Consider the following 18,463-nt stretch of genomic DNA (forward strand, 5'->3'; position numbering starts at 1 on the left):
CAAAAATTTGATTTTCGGTCTTTTAAAACTCACATCATTTGGGGCAAATTTTCCTATTTAAAATATTTTCTGCCCAGTCACTTCTGCTTTTCAGTGAGGTTCATGTCAAATTATGATTTCTTGCCCTCCAGCAAGATTCCCCACTTGTACCCTGAGCTGGGACCACTTATGCTGCCTGGTGCTAGACCACCGATTTGACAATGAGGGTCAGCCCTTCTCCTGAAGCCTCAGGCTCCTACGTGGACCCTTCCTCACCAATTGCCTTGCAAGGATTTGGAGTGCAGAGATGAATGGATGTTCACGCTGTTTGCACCTAACAGTTCCCCTCTCCCCGGCTACTATCGGACAGGGCCAGGGGACATCCCCAGCTACTTGGTCATTCATACTGGTGACCTGATAGCACAGCCCATGACACTGTGTCAGTTTATGTCATCTAGCACAAATCCCAGACCTGGTTCAAGAGAGCGTGTTGGGGACTCTTCCAGTATGACTCCAGTTTTGGAGGACAAGTTTGGAGAAGGACAGAGAGATCCTGAGCAAGGACTTGTACTGTTACTTGGCTGAGTGTCTGTACCTTTTGTGTACAAGTCCTGGGCTTCTAGAGTATAGTACTCAACTACCTCCTGAATCCCAGACAGTTTATAGCTATGTTTCGCATTGGCATTAACGGCTACTCAGTCCTTAGCTGTTGCGGTGAGGCACAGAATGGTGCCTACTCCTGTTTTCATTTCAGCCTGAGTGTTTAAACAATTTGCATGTTCGGGAGGACTGCTGTGGGATGGGGACTATGGGATCAGCTATACCACTGCCATACCTAGGGATAGTTTTCAGGGAAACTATTGCTATAACCATGGCATGCATTTTGGGATTAACACTCTGAGTCTGCTTGTCTCCGGACACTAATCCCAGGAAAGAGGTATCACTCAGTTCTGTTGGTGTTACTTTTCTTCACCCTTTGCTTTGACAGGCATATTCCCAATGCCTTTTTCATGAAGATTCTGCATACACTTCTCTTGATGAGGCAAAGTGACACCTCTCTTTTATCTGCTGCATCTCTCAAGGAACAAAGTGCTCTTAGAAATCAGGATTCATAGCAGTTTGCCAAGTGCTGAAAAATTAGCACAGATCAAGCCTCAAAAGTTAAGACCCTAGTGTAAAAGTAATGAAATTATTAGCAGCGATAGATTGTAAATTTATTTGCCTGCTAGTTTTACAGCCTTTAGCAGTACCCTATTTTCAGGCTTCCCTGCCTTCCTTGTACCCCCACATCTTGGAGGAAGGCACCCAAGTGGAGAGAGACAGGTAGAGGCAGGCAGGGATGCCTGCGGTCCCGGGTGCCTGGTCCTTCCAGCATCTGCCTCTGCTCCCCACTTCTGACTGTCCTCTTCAGGCTGCCCAGGGGGTTTAGTGTCTCCCTCCATTTTGGGGGTTAGCCACCAATTCCTGGTAGAGAGATAGAGGGAGCTGGTTCAGGGAGCAGAGGGGGAATGTGACTTCTACACTAAGTTAATCCTGACACAGGTACTGTTTGCATGGGTGTTTGTGCCTGCCTGCACGGTACCCTGCAGTCATTGCCACATGTCCTGCTGGTGCTCAGGACGGCGGCGATATCAGCAGGCAGCACAGGTCTGTGGTCCCAGCAAAGCTGGCCCCAGTTCATGCCGCACACCTGCTTTTCTGTCAGTCCTGCACAATCAGAGGCTGTGGCCCTCACGTCTGAAGAAACTGACGGGTACGTTGTGCAGCTGCGTTGAGACCTGTGCTGTCCTCGTGCCACACAAGCACGTTTTCAGCCTTGCAACAGGGCTTCTGCCTGGAGCCTCTCCTAGTATTTCTGAGCCTGGGTAGTGTTGCACTGTTTGATGTGTTCCTCTCTATTTGCTCATAGTGTAGTTAAAGTCTTCTTTCCAGCAGCACTGGAACAAGTTTGGATGCTGGGTAAAGATAATTTCCTCACAAAACATCCCCAGTTTCACTAGGACCTATCCTTACAGTTCTGTCTCACTTTGTTTTCTGTCATGGGGCTGCAAATATTCCTGTTGACAGACCGTGTCTGTCTGCTGGCTCCTCTCTGCTTCGCAGCAGCATATCCCGTGTCTGCCAGCAGATGCCATCAAAACTAATCAAACGCGAGAAGCTAAAGGTTCACAAGGGGAGGGCAGACCTGCTGCTTTTCCGCTCTCTCCCTCTCTTCTCCACAACAAGGCCAGAAAGGGGACGGAGTGATTAAAGAATAGACTAAAAATAATTCAAAGAACAGGTTAAAGAACATGTAAGTTTGATGTCTTCGGGCTGACCGCATCCGATTAAACTAGTATGGAAAGAACTAGTCAAAGCCACCTCTGTGTAATTAACAACTAGCACAGAGAATTAAAGGAGCGTGGGGAGGCTTAACGTGCCTGCATTTAGAAAAGTGCAAACAGGGCTTGAATAATGTAATTCCTAAAAAGAAAAACCTTCTACAGGCCCAGCCAGACTGACACCTGAGAAGATGTAGGACACACTTTTAAGCAATCAATCTGTATACACCTCCTCAAGTAAAAAGAAATAGTCAGCATAGATTTGTTGAAAATAAATTGTGTCAAAGAAAACTAGTTTCATTTTTTTGACAGGATAATGGCCTACTCTATGAGGGGAAGTGAGAAATGTAATTTACCTTGCATTTAAGTCAAACTTCTGGTACAGCTGTTGGATATATTATTTTCAAATCATGTCTGGGTCTAGAGAAAATTCTAATTCCTAGATGAATGCACAACTAGCTGAAAAACTGTGCTTATAAATAATTTTCAAGGATTCACTGTCAAAGAAGGAGGACTTTGCAAATGCAGTCCTGTGGGACAAGATCTGAGGGCAGCTCTAATCATTATTTTTATTGATGACTTAGATGATAAACTAGACAGGATATTTGCAGAATTTGCAGATGACATTAAGTCGTCAGTGGCTTTAGGTACCTCGGAGGAGAAAAATTCGCACTGATTTTGATAAATTAGGCAAATGTTCCAAAATCAAGGAAATTAAATAAAAACAAGGCAAGTGAAAGTGCAACACTTAGGAAGTCTAATGCAAAGCACATATTTAAAAATAATTATCTATATAAAAGCATTGCAGCAACAGAATAGAAGCCTCTTGTCACAAGCTGCACAGAGTAAAACTGGCATTGCTGGCTCAAAAAAAAAAAAAGTCAAATGACACCTTGTACTGAATTAGCTGGACAGGAGTCTGTAAGAGAAAAAGGTATTTACTTGGCTCTGTTCAGCTCTGGGGGAGAAGGCATTTGTGGGCAGACCGTGTCTCATCAGCTGCTCTTCTGTGGACTGACCTTTTCCATTATTATGGCAATGCAACTCAGCTGTTCTCCTGAAGACTCATGGTGGTGAATTATCTGAATACATAGCTGGGGTGGATGGATAGCAGATAAAAAACTGGGACTGCAAAGTAATCCCAATCCAGCAGGAGAGAGAAGTCTGACTCCAGTCAGTGCAGAGCTGAGGCTCCACCCTGGTGGTTTGGGAATGCTCTTGGGAACCAGGAACTTTAAACGTCAGTAGGCTAAAGAGAGTCAGCAACAGAGACCCCCAGGACTGAGGGGGTCTGAACCCCACAGGACAATAAGCCAAATCAGATTACACCTTCCCTATAGAAGATGAGTTTGACAGAGTTAGGTCCATCAAGGATGGATGGGAGAAATTCCATGAGAAGTTACTGTTTTGCAGCTGCCTATTAAATTTTTAACTAGGAAACTTTTCCTGTTGCCTTACTGGAAAGTGCATCAATACCCTTGTTTAGAAATCATCTGCAGAGCTTCTCCAACAAATGCCGCCGTCAATGCTCTACTGCAATGCAAATGAATGGAAACTTTAGGTGATACTTCATGAAGTCATTTGCTTTCCTGTTGCTTCTACAGCCACAAATGAAGCCTTGACTTTGATTTTCTGGACTCTGCCAGTTTTGAAAACACATTTTCAGAGTGTTTCTACCACTTGCTTCATGGAAACTCTTTTCCAGGAATTGTTAAGCTCTGACATTAAACATTAGCGATTTAACACTGAGGCTAATTGGGAAGACTGCTGTTTCAAGATGCCCAAAGCTGACAGCCATACTGCTGGTTTGTATTGAAGATCTCCTGAAACAGATTCCTTTGTCTAACTTTTCTCCAAGGGAGGAATTAAATATTTGGAAATGGACTTCAGGAAACATGGTCATTCTAGTCTGTCTTTGATGTCCTTTTAAAGTCCCACTGGTTGCAGCTGCCACTGCACTGTGCAGCCATGTAGGAGGAAAAGGAGAATGTATATAGTTGGATTAATGCTATGTTACATAAATTATTAAATCACTGAACTTTAAACTGCTCAAGAGGAGATATTTGACCTCTTAAGCTATCCCTGCATCAGGAATGGTAACCTGGGGAAGAGAGGTGGGGAACACACGTAGGAGCTACAGCTGTGCCAGCTGAACTCACCACCCAAAATCAGTCAGTGAACACTGGTAAGAGGTTTAGAAGATGAGGGGGCTGGTTTCTGCAGGCTGAGATTTTCATTATCACACTGGTATCTTATAACAGAGTTAAAAGATGGAGAGAAGTTGAAATTCTATGTCCCAATTGTAAGTTCAAGTGAGAAGGATGGGCATGCCCCTATTTATGTATTTCAGCTGAAATACTGCAGTTATTATCATAGAGTTCAACTAAAATAGACACTGAGGTATGCACAGGATGTTTTCATTAAACAGCATGTTTAGGACAACTTGGGGTATGTCAGCACAATTCAATGGAAGTCATGGTGCGCTGGCATCATGCAGTAGTCCTTGCAGTTGCCTTGGTTTTTACCTGGGCTGGAAGGAATAAGTGGCTGCCCAGTGTAATGGTAAGGGTATTATGGTTTGGAAGAATGGGTGTCTTCATGTGCTTGACTACCAACTTCTGGGAGCTGATTTAGGGGAACTGTCCCAAATTTCTTGGAAGAAGAAGGATGTATCACAGATAGCTCAGTCCCCTAGCTTTTGCAGCAGCATTATGTAGACATATGCCCTCTGCAGCTGTGATAAAGCAAGCATTGCTGTACTCGGAGCCCATGGAAGACCTAGAAATTGAATAGTAAACTGTCACATTTGTCCATGCAGCAACATTTTGATAGATCGGAAATTCATAATGTACAGGTAAGCCCAGATCCATAATACCACCAGTCAGCTGCTGAGGAGCAGCCCCATCCCAGTGCATGGGCTGAAGAGCACTGAGCTTCAAGCTCCCACCAGCTCACACTGTCAAATCAGTGGGATTTTGGAAGAAGCTCCTATTCTGAGGTGGGCAAAGAAATAGGGTAACTAGACTAAGGTGGCATGTGGTCTGTTTGTAAAAGAGATGGTATGACGCAGCCTTTGGGGGACAACATCAGGGCAGAGACACGGACATCCCATCCAGCCCTAGGTGTGTGGATATGCTCTCTCTTACCTCAGACTGGGTCTGCTACCCAGTGTATGTGGAGTGAGGAGGGAGACAGGCTCAAGTGAGAAGGGCTGGCACTACTGTACACGTTGGTCCTAGACCTGCTAGGTGCCTGGATTGCCATCCCATCTGCTAGCTGAGCAGGGAATCACTTGTGCTCTCTTTCCCTAGTCAGTGCCTGCCAGGGATATTTGAGAATGCCACCTAGGGATAAATGGCTATTTTATGTACAGGGCTTATATACTTCACTGAAAAGCAACTTTTTCATGCATATATGTGAGGCATATGAAAAGCAATTGGCTGTAAAGCCTAGAGCTCAGAGATATGCATAACAGATCTCTCTTGCTGCTAAAGGTCATTTCTTTTTCTGGTAAACACATGCTTGTTTAAGTGGTGTGCTTCCTGGAATAGTTCTCTCCTCAGATAAGAGTTGCTGAAGACTATTCTGATAGTTAAATGTACGCTGTATGGGGCATTTCATACTTGTAAGTACTTCTTGTAATAGGCACTTAACTAAAGAGGAATAAAAAGAAAGTGTGTCATTCTGAACTACTTACTGAATATAGGCTGGGTTCTTGTCTTCTACTTGTGGTGACTTGAGGGGAAGCTGATGGCCATCTTTTTCACTTACAATTCATGGGTCTCAGGCTCCTCGTGCACCGAGATCTGCAGAAAAACAAGAATCTTAAGAAAAGGTAATTGTCTGTGCAGCGAGGCTTTGATACTGACCTTGACCTCTTCATTATTAGGTGTGAGAGTCATATTTTCTTCAAACTCTGCTCCTTGTTTGAGCTTTGTTGGAAACCATGGGAAATCCAATGGCTTTGGCATTGATGATGGAAACTATTTCTCTTCACTAGGAGTAGAATTTGTTAAAATGCCTAGGAACTAGGGCTACCCCATAACCAGTGGAGAGAGACACATCCCTGTACAGGGGTCATTTGTGTCCTTGTTGTGTAGTGAAGAAGACTACATGCGTAGCTCAGGTGTCTCATTTCTGGATGGCTGAAACTAGGTGAAACAAATCCCACCCGAGTGTTTCCTACAGCACCAGTCACTAACTGGTGAGATGAACCTCAAAATACTGCCACTATTATACATCATGATGGCAGAGCAGCATTCACCCTGTTGAGCCGTGCTCAGCTTGCTCGTTTGGGCTCTGCAGTGGCAGTGCTGGTGCCTGAGGCGGAGAGGAGGACACTGAGGAAGAAAAGGTGGTTAGTGGTGCCTCAAGGAGGAGGCTGATGGGTCAGGACACACAGACCACTGAGGAGCCCAGGAGGCAGACCCTGGGCGAGGGTGCAGGTAGGAGGTGATGGTGAAGACTGGTGTTAAATACCTTCTTTTGTAGTGCATGGTTTCCTGCACTGAACACCGAATGTCTGTCTACAGCCAAACTTTTTGGCTTGCTTCCCATATATTTTTGTGCAGCCAAAGTTTACTCAGCAAATATTAATATTAAGCAAATTTGAAATTTGCTTTCAGCAAATACTCTTATCAGAAGCTGGAGTATAAGTATTAGTGCCTTCTTCCATGGCTGAACTGAGCAGAAGAGGTCTCAGAGGGTCTGTGAAGCAATTGCAGCGAAGCAGCATTCTTCAGATTGGAAGCCTTAAAAACACATGACATTTTGAAGGAAACTTTTCCGACCATAATGTCCGAATAGCTGCAGTCTGTTTATGGGCAAGACATAAGCAGAATAGGAAGGAAGATTTGTCAGGTGATAAGTGTTCAGAGGCTGCTGCAAAGAATAGTGCATTTTTTTTTCCTCTTTGTCTGTAGTAGAGGGGATAAAAAGCAACATGCTCCAATTGCAGCAAGGGAGATTCAGGTTAGATAGTGAATAAAGCTTTCTGTTGCTGAAAGAAATGAAGCAGGGAAATAGGCTGTCTGAGGAAGATGAGGAATCTCTATCACTGGAGGACTTTAAGAACAGATTGAACAAACATTTGTCAGAAGTGACATGGCTGTAGGTGACCCTGCCTTGAGGCTAGGGAATGGATGAGGCCCTTCCAGCCTTATGATCTGCTGTCTGTCTGAGATGGATTATCTACTATGGACAAGTCTGTTGGCATCAACACCACAGCAATGTGTTTGTCAGACTGTTAGACCACTGTGAGTACAAACAGCAAGCCTAACAAACAGCCATGAGTTTAATGCTTCATGTTTAGTTGGGGTTAATTTCCTAAAATGAAGTGAGGGATTGGGGAATCTTTTTAGGAAGCCTATTTTAAAAGGTCTGAGTGTAACACTTGCTGCTTCTAATATTGCAGACTGGGCCGTACAGCACTACAGTTTCTAAAGAACTTGGGGGGGTTGTTGGTTATTTTTGAAATGTGAGTTATTCTTGGTTCAGGTAGGACCCGAGTGGTGTAAGACAGACCTGTGTGAATTACAGCATCTTCCTGACACCGCCCTGTGCACGGTGCCCCTTCCCCGTGTGCTCCCTGTGCTTCCCTTCCTGGCTCTCCCTGTCTCGCTGGGCTTTTAAACAGAGCCTCAGGTGACATGATATATGTCCCTTACAGGAGCCACGTGGACTAAAGCTGTGTCCAAGGTGGTCAGCTGGCTGGGCAAAGGCCCTTCACAGTGTCTGGTCTGCTTCCATCCACTCAGCATCTGCTTCCCACCATTTCCCATGGTGTGTGAAATGCACGGTTTGGTCACAGTGATGTAGGCAGCCTCCTTGGCTCTGGCTGGTTTTGTAGCCTTTGGCCACCAAAAGCTGTGCTTGACAGCATCAGGTGGGAAACGACAACAGGGTCGGTGTCCCAGTGACCACTGTGATTGCTGGGACGGCAGAATGGTGGTAAAAATGGTGGTAAAATCAGCAAGCGTCATCATCATTACACCCTAGGTGTCAGTATATGTACATGTCTTAGAGAAAAACCAGGGCTCCAGAGTATGCCAGCATTGTATTTGCAAATGATGTTGTTGTGTGTGAATTGTGGCAGTGACCGGTGGGACCTCAGTGTATGAAGAAGTTGCTCCTCCCGTGACTGCAATAACCACTTCTTTGCTTTGAGGGATACTGGGAGGGATATAGGTGTTCAGTCAATGGCTCCAAAGTAGTTGGGCATACTGCTCGCATGGGAAGGGGTGGTGAAGCCTGGGCTTGGACGGGGGGGAGAACGAGCTGGAGAGGCAGCAGGTGACAGTATGACTTGTAGGCTTCCGTGATAAGGATGGCCACCATGAACTTGCTGATGGTTAGCTCCTAATATAAGGCAGGGGGGATAGGAAACTGGTGTGACCAGCTTTCAGAGGAGAGCAATTACCTGTATCTGTATGGGGATTGAGGGCGGGACATTGGTGAGCTGCCACTACAAAGCTAGTGGCTGCTCTGGACCCAGGACCATGAAGATCTGCATCCTCAAATTAGTGGCCTAGCACTCTCCCAGATCAGAAGTATAGGGTATTCCCAACAGGGTGCTTGTGATGTGTCCATAATGGTCAAGACATAGTAGGTCCACAAGTCATGGCAACAGCTCCTGGCAACGGGCCGTACTTTTGGTGTGTGAAAGACTGGCTGTTGCTGGTGTCGGTGCTGGGGCTGCAGCTCCTAAGATACCCCTGGGATATCTGCAGTACAGATGACAGAGAGCAATGTGGCATGACCCCACATGCCTGGAGTGTGCAAGAATCTCCTGCTGCTTTTCTCTCCCTTCCTGAGCGGGTCGGGGAGGCTGACACGGCAAGATCAGGAGCCTGTGGGAAGGCAGGAGCCTCCGACTGGAGATGAGACGAGGATGGGAACCTAGCAGGAGTGTTAAAACTGCCTGTGGGGTAGCTGCTGTGACTGATATTATCCTGTCTGTCCAGCAGTGTCCATGTGGTCATGACAACCTGACAGAGCAGTGAAGCCATGGTCCTGGAAATTAATCCCCCAACCATGCTGCTCCTCAAAGCGCTGGTGCTTCTCTTTTGTGCAGCTGTGCAATCCAGGCTGTCCTGGAGAGCAGCTGCGTGACGCTGCAGCTCACACATGGATTTATGGCTATTGCCAAGGCAAGGAGTTTCCACCATGTTTGCGTTTCCTTTCTCTGCCTATAGACCAAAGGATGTTTTTATACAGTCCATTAGCAAATATTTTAACAACACACATACACTATCAGTTAAAAAAAAAAAAATACCCACAAGGAAAATTGTGTTAACACAGTCACATGTAGCACATGAGCTTGGGAGCAGAGAAACTCTACTGTCTTGGCTGCAACAATTATTTTTAAGCCTTTTTTTTTTTTTTTTTGTGCAGAAACTTATTCTTATCTCCAGGTTTTCATGTCTTTTGCTTGGAATTAGGTGACCCATAAGACTGGCTTTGTTTGCATCCCTTTCCCCCTGCGTGCTTATGTATTCACTGCAAAAAGGCGGCTTTTCCTTCATCTGAACTTATATTCTCACCTTTATTTCCTTGGGTAGCCTTGCTGTTTCCAGCACCCTGTTGATCTACACGACTGTCTTGTAGAAGTAAAGTAGAAAATACTTTTATGTGACAAAGAAAGACCAAAGCAAGTGCTTAGCAGGAAAAAGAAGAAAACTATCTCTCCCTAGAAGATGCGCTGCTCACACAGAGTGTGTTTTTTAAAGACTTTATTTTAAAAAGGTCAAACTAGAAAACTCATTCTTGGATGACCGTGTTTCAGCATTCGAGTGTGAACATGCAGTTGCCTACAGACAAGGCAGGAGTCCAAGCTCCCATTGGAGCCAGTGAGAATCTAGGGCTTACTCCAGTTGCCCACAGGTAGGCATCCAGTGATACCTGAGGTGCCCTGAAGTGTCCTGCTGTTGCTTTGCAAAGGCACAGATCTGTGAGGCCTGTGCCATGCCTGGGTGCAGGGGTCTCTTCCAGGATGAGACGAATCACAACCCCTGACTGCAAAGCTGCCTTGGACAGATCTCTCTTGGCTCTAATGGGAAGAGACAAACCCAGCACACATGTAGGTACTTCTCAGAATACATCTGAATTTGGGCGTCTTCATATGCAGCCAGATCCCGTCCTGTCTGTCTCCATTCCAGACACTCTCTGATACCCCTCTTGTGCTCCCAATCTCAGCCTCGTTAGGCTGGGGGTATGACGCAGCCTTGACCATTTGGGTTTTCAATTCATTTTGCATCTGCTGGCAAAGAGCAACTGAGCTCTATGCTCTCTCCTTTTTAAGCAGAGGGTTACGTGAAATAATCAGAACTTTCATTTTTGCCTTTAGAAAACAAAGCGTTCATGAATTGGGCACCAAAAAGCTTTGGATCATTGAAATTTCTATACCCCAGGAAGCCAAGTACTACATTTCCTGTTCTAGCAAGAAAATGAACTTCATGTAAGGTATAATGTAGCAATTAAGTTGGCAGGAATTAGAAAAATAAGTGCCAAAGCTGCTTTAGAGCCAATGAGAGGTCTTACAGCTATGGAAGCTTTTGATTTTTCCTGCACTTGTCAATCACGTTACATAAAATGGTAGATAGTTAAAAAGATCATGAAACTGTGGGTTACCAGGAAAAATGAAAAGCCTACTGTGAAGAGCTGTGTGCCTAACACACCTGATGAGCAGTGAAAACAACATGTGTACTAAGTTGGTTAAAAGCCAGAAAACTACCATCGGAAAGTATTCAGTGTAAAGTAACGGGGAAGGTTAGAGCACAGAGGCAGTTCATCAATGTAAGTGAAGGCCTACAGGAACAGATTCATCTCTGGAGCACCCCCGGCTGTTTGCTTCTACTTAGCTCAAAATGCCCTTTAAAAAAATACCATTTTTCTGCTGCTTTCAATGAGCATTTTAAATGGGATTTGCCTGAGTTTTAGGCTTGTGTATGTTAATGTCTGATAATGCTTTGGCAAACTATATGTCTAACAAATGATGTTTGAAGCCTGTTTGTGAAATAAACCTTCCTAATAAACAGAACTTTATAGTTAACTTAATAAACAGTAGCTTTCCTTTTTCAGCCCAAACTCCCCTCGGGTCCTGTAGCTCTGACACAGGCACTTGTTCGCACTGCAAAGCAAGCTGGGTGTTTAGGAGTGTTCCCGAAGGTGACTGTCTCATGGTCATCCTGAGAAATGGAAGTTTTCAGCTGTGGGTGCCGGGTGTGCAGCCGCTGCCTTCCCGCTGCCTGCCCTGGCGCAGGGCCGTGACATCCGTGACACCGACATGCTCCTGGGGCTGGTGGCTGTGCTGGTGGGGTTGGTCGCTGGCTGCCTCTTCGAATCAAACTCTTCAGCGATGTTATAAAAAATATGTGATGTCAGCCGCAAGGGGGGAAACAACGTCAAACTCAGTGTGGGTAAAAGTGCTGTTTCTCTAGCTTATAGCACTTGAGAGAGCAGGATGCACAGCCCTGCATCCAGCTTCCTTGGGGTGCCCAGCCCCATGGCAAAGTCCGTTGTAGCTGGATGAATGAGGAACAGGCTTTGGCAGGAGGTTTACTTCCATACCTCTGTTTTCCCCGCAACGTATCATCTCCACTCTGCAATCGCACTCCTGTGCAGAGGAAGACAATACTTGACAACTGTGAATTAAACCCAGACTTGAGCTGTGTCGGTGTTCAAGGTGAGCGGAGCGTCCCTGACAAGTGCCATGGGGGTGACAGCGCGGCGCGTGTCTGCTCTGTGACAGCCTAATATTGGGGCTGGGGCTCGGGCCAGGCAGCCCACCCCTGCCTCCTGCACTACGGGGATGTGTGGGGGCGTGAAATTACGTCTGCCTCCAGCCGCTGGCCTGCCAAGGAGGCAAGGTTCCTTATTAGAAAAGTATGCCTTTTAGCTCAGATGACAGCAGCCCGTGGTTTTCATGCTGCTGACAGTAGTTCTGTCCCTAATGGTGCACGTATTTATGTAAAAGCATAATACATTTCACCTGTCACTTCTTCATCTTGCTTAGCTTTTTCCCTGTCACTCTAATGACAGAAGTGTTGATCTCAGAGTACCACATAGTGCAGAGTGCTCTTGCAGAGATACAGAATTGCTGAGAAATACAGGGAGGACATGCAGGGAGCAAATCAGGAGGGCAAATCGACCCTCATCCTGGGCATGTTCTACCTCTGCTGGTGTTCCACGTCCTGCTGCTCATGTTTGCTGTGGCTTTTGGTTAACTGTTTGGGGAACGCACATGGTAACCTATGTGCTGCTGCTGAAGTCAAACTGACCCACTGTTCAGGATCTAAGGTAATAGTTCACAGTAAAATATTAGTCCAACAGGATAAGGGGGAAAAGTGTGGAAGAAGGAGGAAATAGAGAGATGGAATCAAGACAAGATCTCTCATCTAAAATAATCAGCATTTAGACATCATTGGTTATTGTAACTCTGAAAGGCAGATTTTAAGTCAAGTTTTCAAACAAGCTACAGAAGTAGCTACAAATTTTATGCATCAAGAGACTGATTCAAAGGCAGATGAAGACAGTACTGAGTCTACCACTGACTTGTGTGACTTTGGATCCAGTTCCCAAAATTTTGTGGGCATACAATACACAAAAAATTAACATGACGAGCAGATCACCAGGCTCCAGAACTTCTCAAAACTTTGTCCTCTTGAAACAATTCTTCTTTAGAAAATACCCAACAAGCTGTTTCTTCAATATAGAAATAATTGTCATCTCCAAAGGGAGTGCAATTGGCCCAGAGGACTGCCAGCCTTTGTGTGCTGTTAGTCACCACCGTTGACTCGGGGTGGCTGTGCTGTGAAAATCAGTAATGATTGATTTTTCCAAAGAAGGAGAAGAAAAGGAGCAAACAGGGATATGGAAAGAGGTGAGAGGGTATCAATTAGCCAGGAGAGCCCATTAGCTATTTCATACACTTTTAGGTGCCTGACTGCTGCTGAGTGCCACAGCTGCTCTTGATGGTTGCCACATGGCACATTTAAGGGTGAGCTAAGCCATCAGCTGTGACTGAAATTACTTTATCCCATACTTCTGCCCACTCGGAGGGTGGAGAGCAGCAAGGCCACTGGTCTGTGGCTGCTTTGGCACCAGCTTGCTGTTCCTCAGCCTGGGGGCAGAAAGGACGCTTGGTCTCTTCCATTGCATTTCCTCAGCTGTTCAAGCTGGGTGCTGAGCTGAGAAGTTGCTGTCACCGCAACAGACCCTTTACAGACTGGTAGGACCTTGGCAACGGTTGCTTTTGTGAACACTGGCAGCCGCTGTGCGAGGTGCCGGGAAGCCCGGCTACGGTGCTCGGGGGTTAATGGTGTCACTGCACGGCGGGTGTTACCAGCCCCTCCTTCGGTTTTGGCAAGGAAACCTTCTAATTGTCTTGGTGATGAGTAATGGCTGGCCTGTGCCTTGGCTCTCTGTGTGTGGGCTAGGGGTGGTCTCAGCGGTGTGTGCGCTGTCAGTACCTCTGTTAGCCTGAACAGTCCCTGCCGTGTCTGTACGACAGAAATGGCTTGTTTCCACCCAGGACCGGTGGCTGTGGAGAACAGCAATGCCCTCTTTTACAGTGGGTTTGAATCTCCTGCTCGGTAGCGCTTTGCTCAGTAGAAAATCGGGACTTATTAGCCTGCTTTAGGGAATGGGGAGGTTTAGAAACTGTCCCCGGTGCGGCTGTTTTACCCCCCAAGCTGGTCTGTTATTGCCCTGGGGGTATGTGCCTCCCTGCAGCGCGAAGAAGCGCTTGGCGGCAGAAGGCAGGTCAGCCGAGCAGAACGAAGGCATCCCTGTGACGCGGGCCGGTGCGTCCTTTCTACGTTAACCGGGGTTCTGCTGGTCAAGGTGCTGTGGGCCGACGCGGGAGTACAACCGCACCGAGGGACAACGCTCAGAGCGTGGTGTCGTCTGCCTTGAGTAACGTGCCGTAGAGGCTGTATGAAAGTAGCAGGGATTTAGTAGCACGTGCTCAGTCCGGGCAGGTCCGCTCTCCCGGGGGTTTCTGCCGCAGGTCTGAGCGGAGCCGCTGGCGCGGAGCAGGTTTGGTGTGCCGGGCCGTGCCGTGCCGCGGGGACAGGGACAGCGGCCGCCTTGGGGCTGTGCCTGGCCGAGAGGTGCCCGGGGTGCGACCGCGATGCCGGAGGGTCGTTTGCTGTCTGTCGGCGATGCCGGAGGGTCGTTTGCTGTCTGTCGCCTGTCGGGATGCCCGTCCTGCTCTGTCACCCGCCCGCTGGTGCAACGGGGATGGGGGACGCCGCTCCAGCCCCTTGCTTCGCGCACAGCCCAGGGGAGACCGTGGTCCTGTCCTTCGCGCCCCTCCGCTTTTATTGTGGTCAGGGGTCCCCTGGGGGAAGGTGGAAGCGGCATTTTGGCTGGGGTCCGAGGAAGGCAGGCGACAGCGGTGACACCGTGTCCCCAGCGCGCAGGGGAAAGCAAGACGCAGCCTCTGCCAGCCGCGAAGACCTGGGTCTCAACCCCCTCCCGGCCGTGGGCTCTGCAGGCGGGTAGGAAGGGGTACGGCCTCCTACCGATCTTAATTAAAACCATGGGTAACCTGCTCTTTAGCAAGGAGTGAAACTGCTGTAGTGAAAAATTAAAGGATTATGATCTGTGACCTGTGTGTATAGGCAAGCGTCGGACCAAGACAACCACGCTTAATTTTGCAATCCTAGATTAACTTCTGTGACCTAATTGGATTAATTTTGTCTTTCTGCCTGCTTCAGAATGACTGTCCGGTCATAATACAAAAATGTTCTCCTGAAATTGCAAAAATAAGAGGTAGGGTATTTTCTCGTTACTCTAAATTTAAAAAGTGGTTCTCTTCATTTCTCATATTCAGACTTAGCAATGTAAGAATGAGGAATTGCACTGAAATATATATGGATAAAAACAAAGCTCTAGCTGATAGGCTTGATTTTAGTGGTCAAATTCTCCAATTTAAAAACTCTCAAGATGGAGGTGTTAGCCCGATTTTTTTTTTTTTATTTATTGGAGAAATAAGCTTGTTGAGGCTTGTCCCAGCGCTTCAGCAGCTTGTCAGGCTGTTCCTCCTATAAAGGACTGAGATATTATTTCTAGTGGCATCACAGAAGTGGAAGCCATTTGTGTGGAACTTTCTATTCCCCTGAAAAGGTTGTTGTAGAAAGCTTTGGAGAGAAACAATTTTTTATTGTAAAATCCACCAGAAGGTCACTCTGCTCATTGCAAGTAGTTCAGGCATGCACGTGTGATTTTGTGTTTTTCTTCTTAGTGCTTCTTTAAAATTAATAGCCAGAAGCTGAGTCATTTCAAATTATGTGCAAAACAACACTTTACAAAGGAATAGGAATTCTGTCCTCCCTCTTCCCAGAAGTTACATTTTGTTTCTTAATCGACAAACGTGCATCTTTTATAAAAGTGTAGTTGAAAGGAGATAGTGCTTTCTGCCTCACCTCATAGAAATGTGTCCATTTGCAGTCATGTGGCGTATGAAACGAGTATTGGAGACACAGTGGTTTAGAAGATTTGAGTACCCCAATGACATGGGATCTTGCACCAGATAGAAATGAGGGTGAGAATTTTTCATGCAGGAAATTAATCCACGAAAACTTCAGAGAGCTGATCTATATGCTAATGTATTTTAAGAATGCAGTGCAAGCAACTGGAAGAGGGTGAAATATGGGGGTGGAGTGGGAGGAGTGGAGTGGAGTGGTGCGGGGGGGTCATTTCCAACACCGCTTATTGCATCTGGGAACCATACTAGCTGTGGCTTTAGTTTCTACTCATAGAAGCTGCACGGGAGAGGAGAAGAGAGGGAATTATTAAAAAGAGATCTTAAAAAATCGTGACACATGGGTGGTGTATTACGCAGCATCTTTCATTTGGAAGAATCTTGACGGATATTAGAAATCTGATTTGTTGTAAAACTGCAATAAAACAGTAGCAGAGGCTGTGTAGAGCAGTGTCGTGGAACAGACCCTGCAACCTGATTTCCTAAAATCAAGAGCAGAGTGATGCTTAGGTGGTGCGTATCAACGTAGCACAAGGTAGCCTTGCTTCTTGCTACAAGTTACTAGATGCCACTGTAGTGCAGAGGAAGGCTGCAAAGAAAAGGAAGGAGAGATAAGAAACGGAGGGAAAAATTAGTGAACAGGAGCCACAGACCAGGAAATAATGAGATGAGGAGGAAAGAAAAGTGATGAAGAAGGAAAAAATTTGAAACGAATAATTCTTCCTTAGGTCTTTGAGCAGAGGTTCATACCATTTGCTAGTATATGTTTTTTCCCACAGCTTGCTCATGGTTACATCTTCTGCTTACAGTAAACCACTAAAACACTAAAAGTTTACCTTTAAGGGCTGATTCAGTGCTCACAGAAATTAGCAGAATTCTTCCCAGTCACACTTACTGAGCAGTGATTGGCAGTGGAGTTATTGTATACTTGGGTGGGGACACGTTAAACCGTGAGAAATTTTGTAAATTGTTCTCCAGGGCTGATAGACATGGCAGGAGATCATTTCCAGTTTACATTCATTTGAATGTAGCAAATGGTTAGTTTAGACTGAGTGGGAAGAAGTAATTTCATCATATAATATCATCTATGTGTGATCACTTGCATGGGATTCATGACAAAGTAAAAATCTCTTGGCAGTGGCAGGGGGAAGGGAGCAATGTTGGCAATATTATGTACATAGCATAAAACAGAGAATGTTAAAGAATAATTTTACAGCTGATGAACCTGGCATTTATCCAAACTCAAATAATTTTTAAAAATTTTATTCTTTTTGGCCTCAAGAGAAAAACAGATAGCAATTACAAAGGGAATATGTGCTGTATGGGACTTTTATGAAATACAACTTGTAATATATTGGCTAGACCAATAAAAGATATCACAATATTTACTGTGTCCACTTAAACAATAAATCCATTTAAGATAATTCTTCATACAAATCATTTGGGCGTGTAAAAGATGAACGTAAACCAGCCTGTCTGTTATTGATATTTGCAACGGTTAAACAATACGTGGGCACAAGGACAATCTCTGCACTTGTGCTGGAAACCTGTGTTTCTCCTCAACACTGCAATACTCTTTACTTTTTGATAACTGGGGTTCAAAACAGGGGAGTGGAAATAGAGTCCTTAGAAAAGATTCCCTTATTCTTTTAATATCTTGCCCCAAATAAAGCCACTTTTGTTGTTGTTGTTTGTTTCTGCTTGTTCCGTCCTGGTACATGCAAAGGACAGAGTCTGCTGGCAGTACAGAGAAATAAGAAGTGATGACTATGGAAAACAGGACAGCTCAGGTATATGGCAGTGAAGTCTGAACAGTGGCAGCCTTTTATGCAAACTTGGTGAAACAGGGACTTTGTTTTAAACCCTTTTGGAAAGTTCAATCCCATCATCTATCTCCATTCAGGAAGATCAACAAAATTAATCTCACATGCTGCAAACAGCTTGGTACATTACTGTGTAGGGAACCCCCAGCTTTAATGGGATGTGGATGAGCCAAGCCTAACTGGCTCAGGACATACGCAGCTCTTAACGTGTTTTTGCTGTCTCTAGGATGTGCTATGCACTAGAGAGAGATAGCTCACCTTGGGAGATGATGTGATCTATGTGGGAAAGACAGAGAAAAAGGACAGACGATACATGCACAATAATTCCTCCACTGCCCACATTGACTGTTTTTCTTTCAGGAGTCGTGTCAGAAGTGGATTTGAGAATGAAAAAAACATCAGCTGCAAGGAACAGGAGAGATGTTGCACTGCATGGAGGTGGCGAAGACAAAGCTTGTAGAGAAGAGAGCTGAGGTTGGCATGGGCAGAAGAGCAGGAGCTGAGTGCAACCTGAGTTACCCGTGCATGTACAGGTCCCTGAAAGTGAAGACACAGGTCCTTAAAATGATAATATGAGGGTCAATTTTAATGTGGTGGAACGGGAACAACAAAGATAGGGTACAGAAAGAGGGTGACAACATAAAAATAGCAGGTAAAATAGCATTTGAAGAGACGTCTTTTGGGGAGGCCAACAGGTTGATGGGTGCAGTCTTCAGGGCTAGGGATGTATGAACTCACTCCAAAGCACTGGCTGCTTACACAGAATGAAAAACTTCTGGATGTGGCCTGGACACATGTAAGACAGAGTAAAACCGGACAGACTTGAACACCTGCAGTCATGGGAATCCTGATAA

Source organism: Aquila chrysaetos, chromosome 2, assembly GCF_900496995.4.
Source record: "Aquila chrysaetos chrysaetos chromosome 2, bAquChr1.4, whole genome shotgun sequence".
In the NCBI taxonomy this organism is placed as follows: domain Eukaryota; kingdom Metazoa; phylum Chordata; class Aves; order Accipitriformes; family Accipitridae; genus Aquila; species Aquila chrysaetos.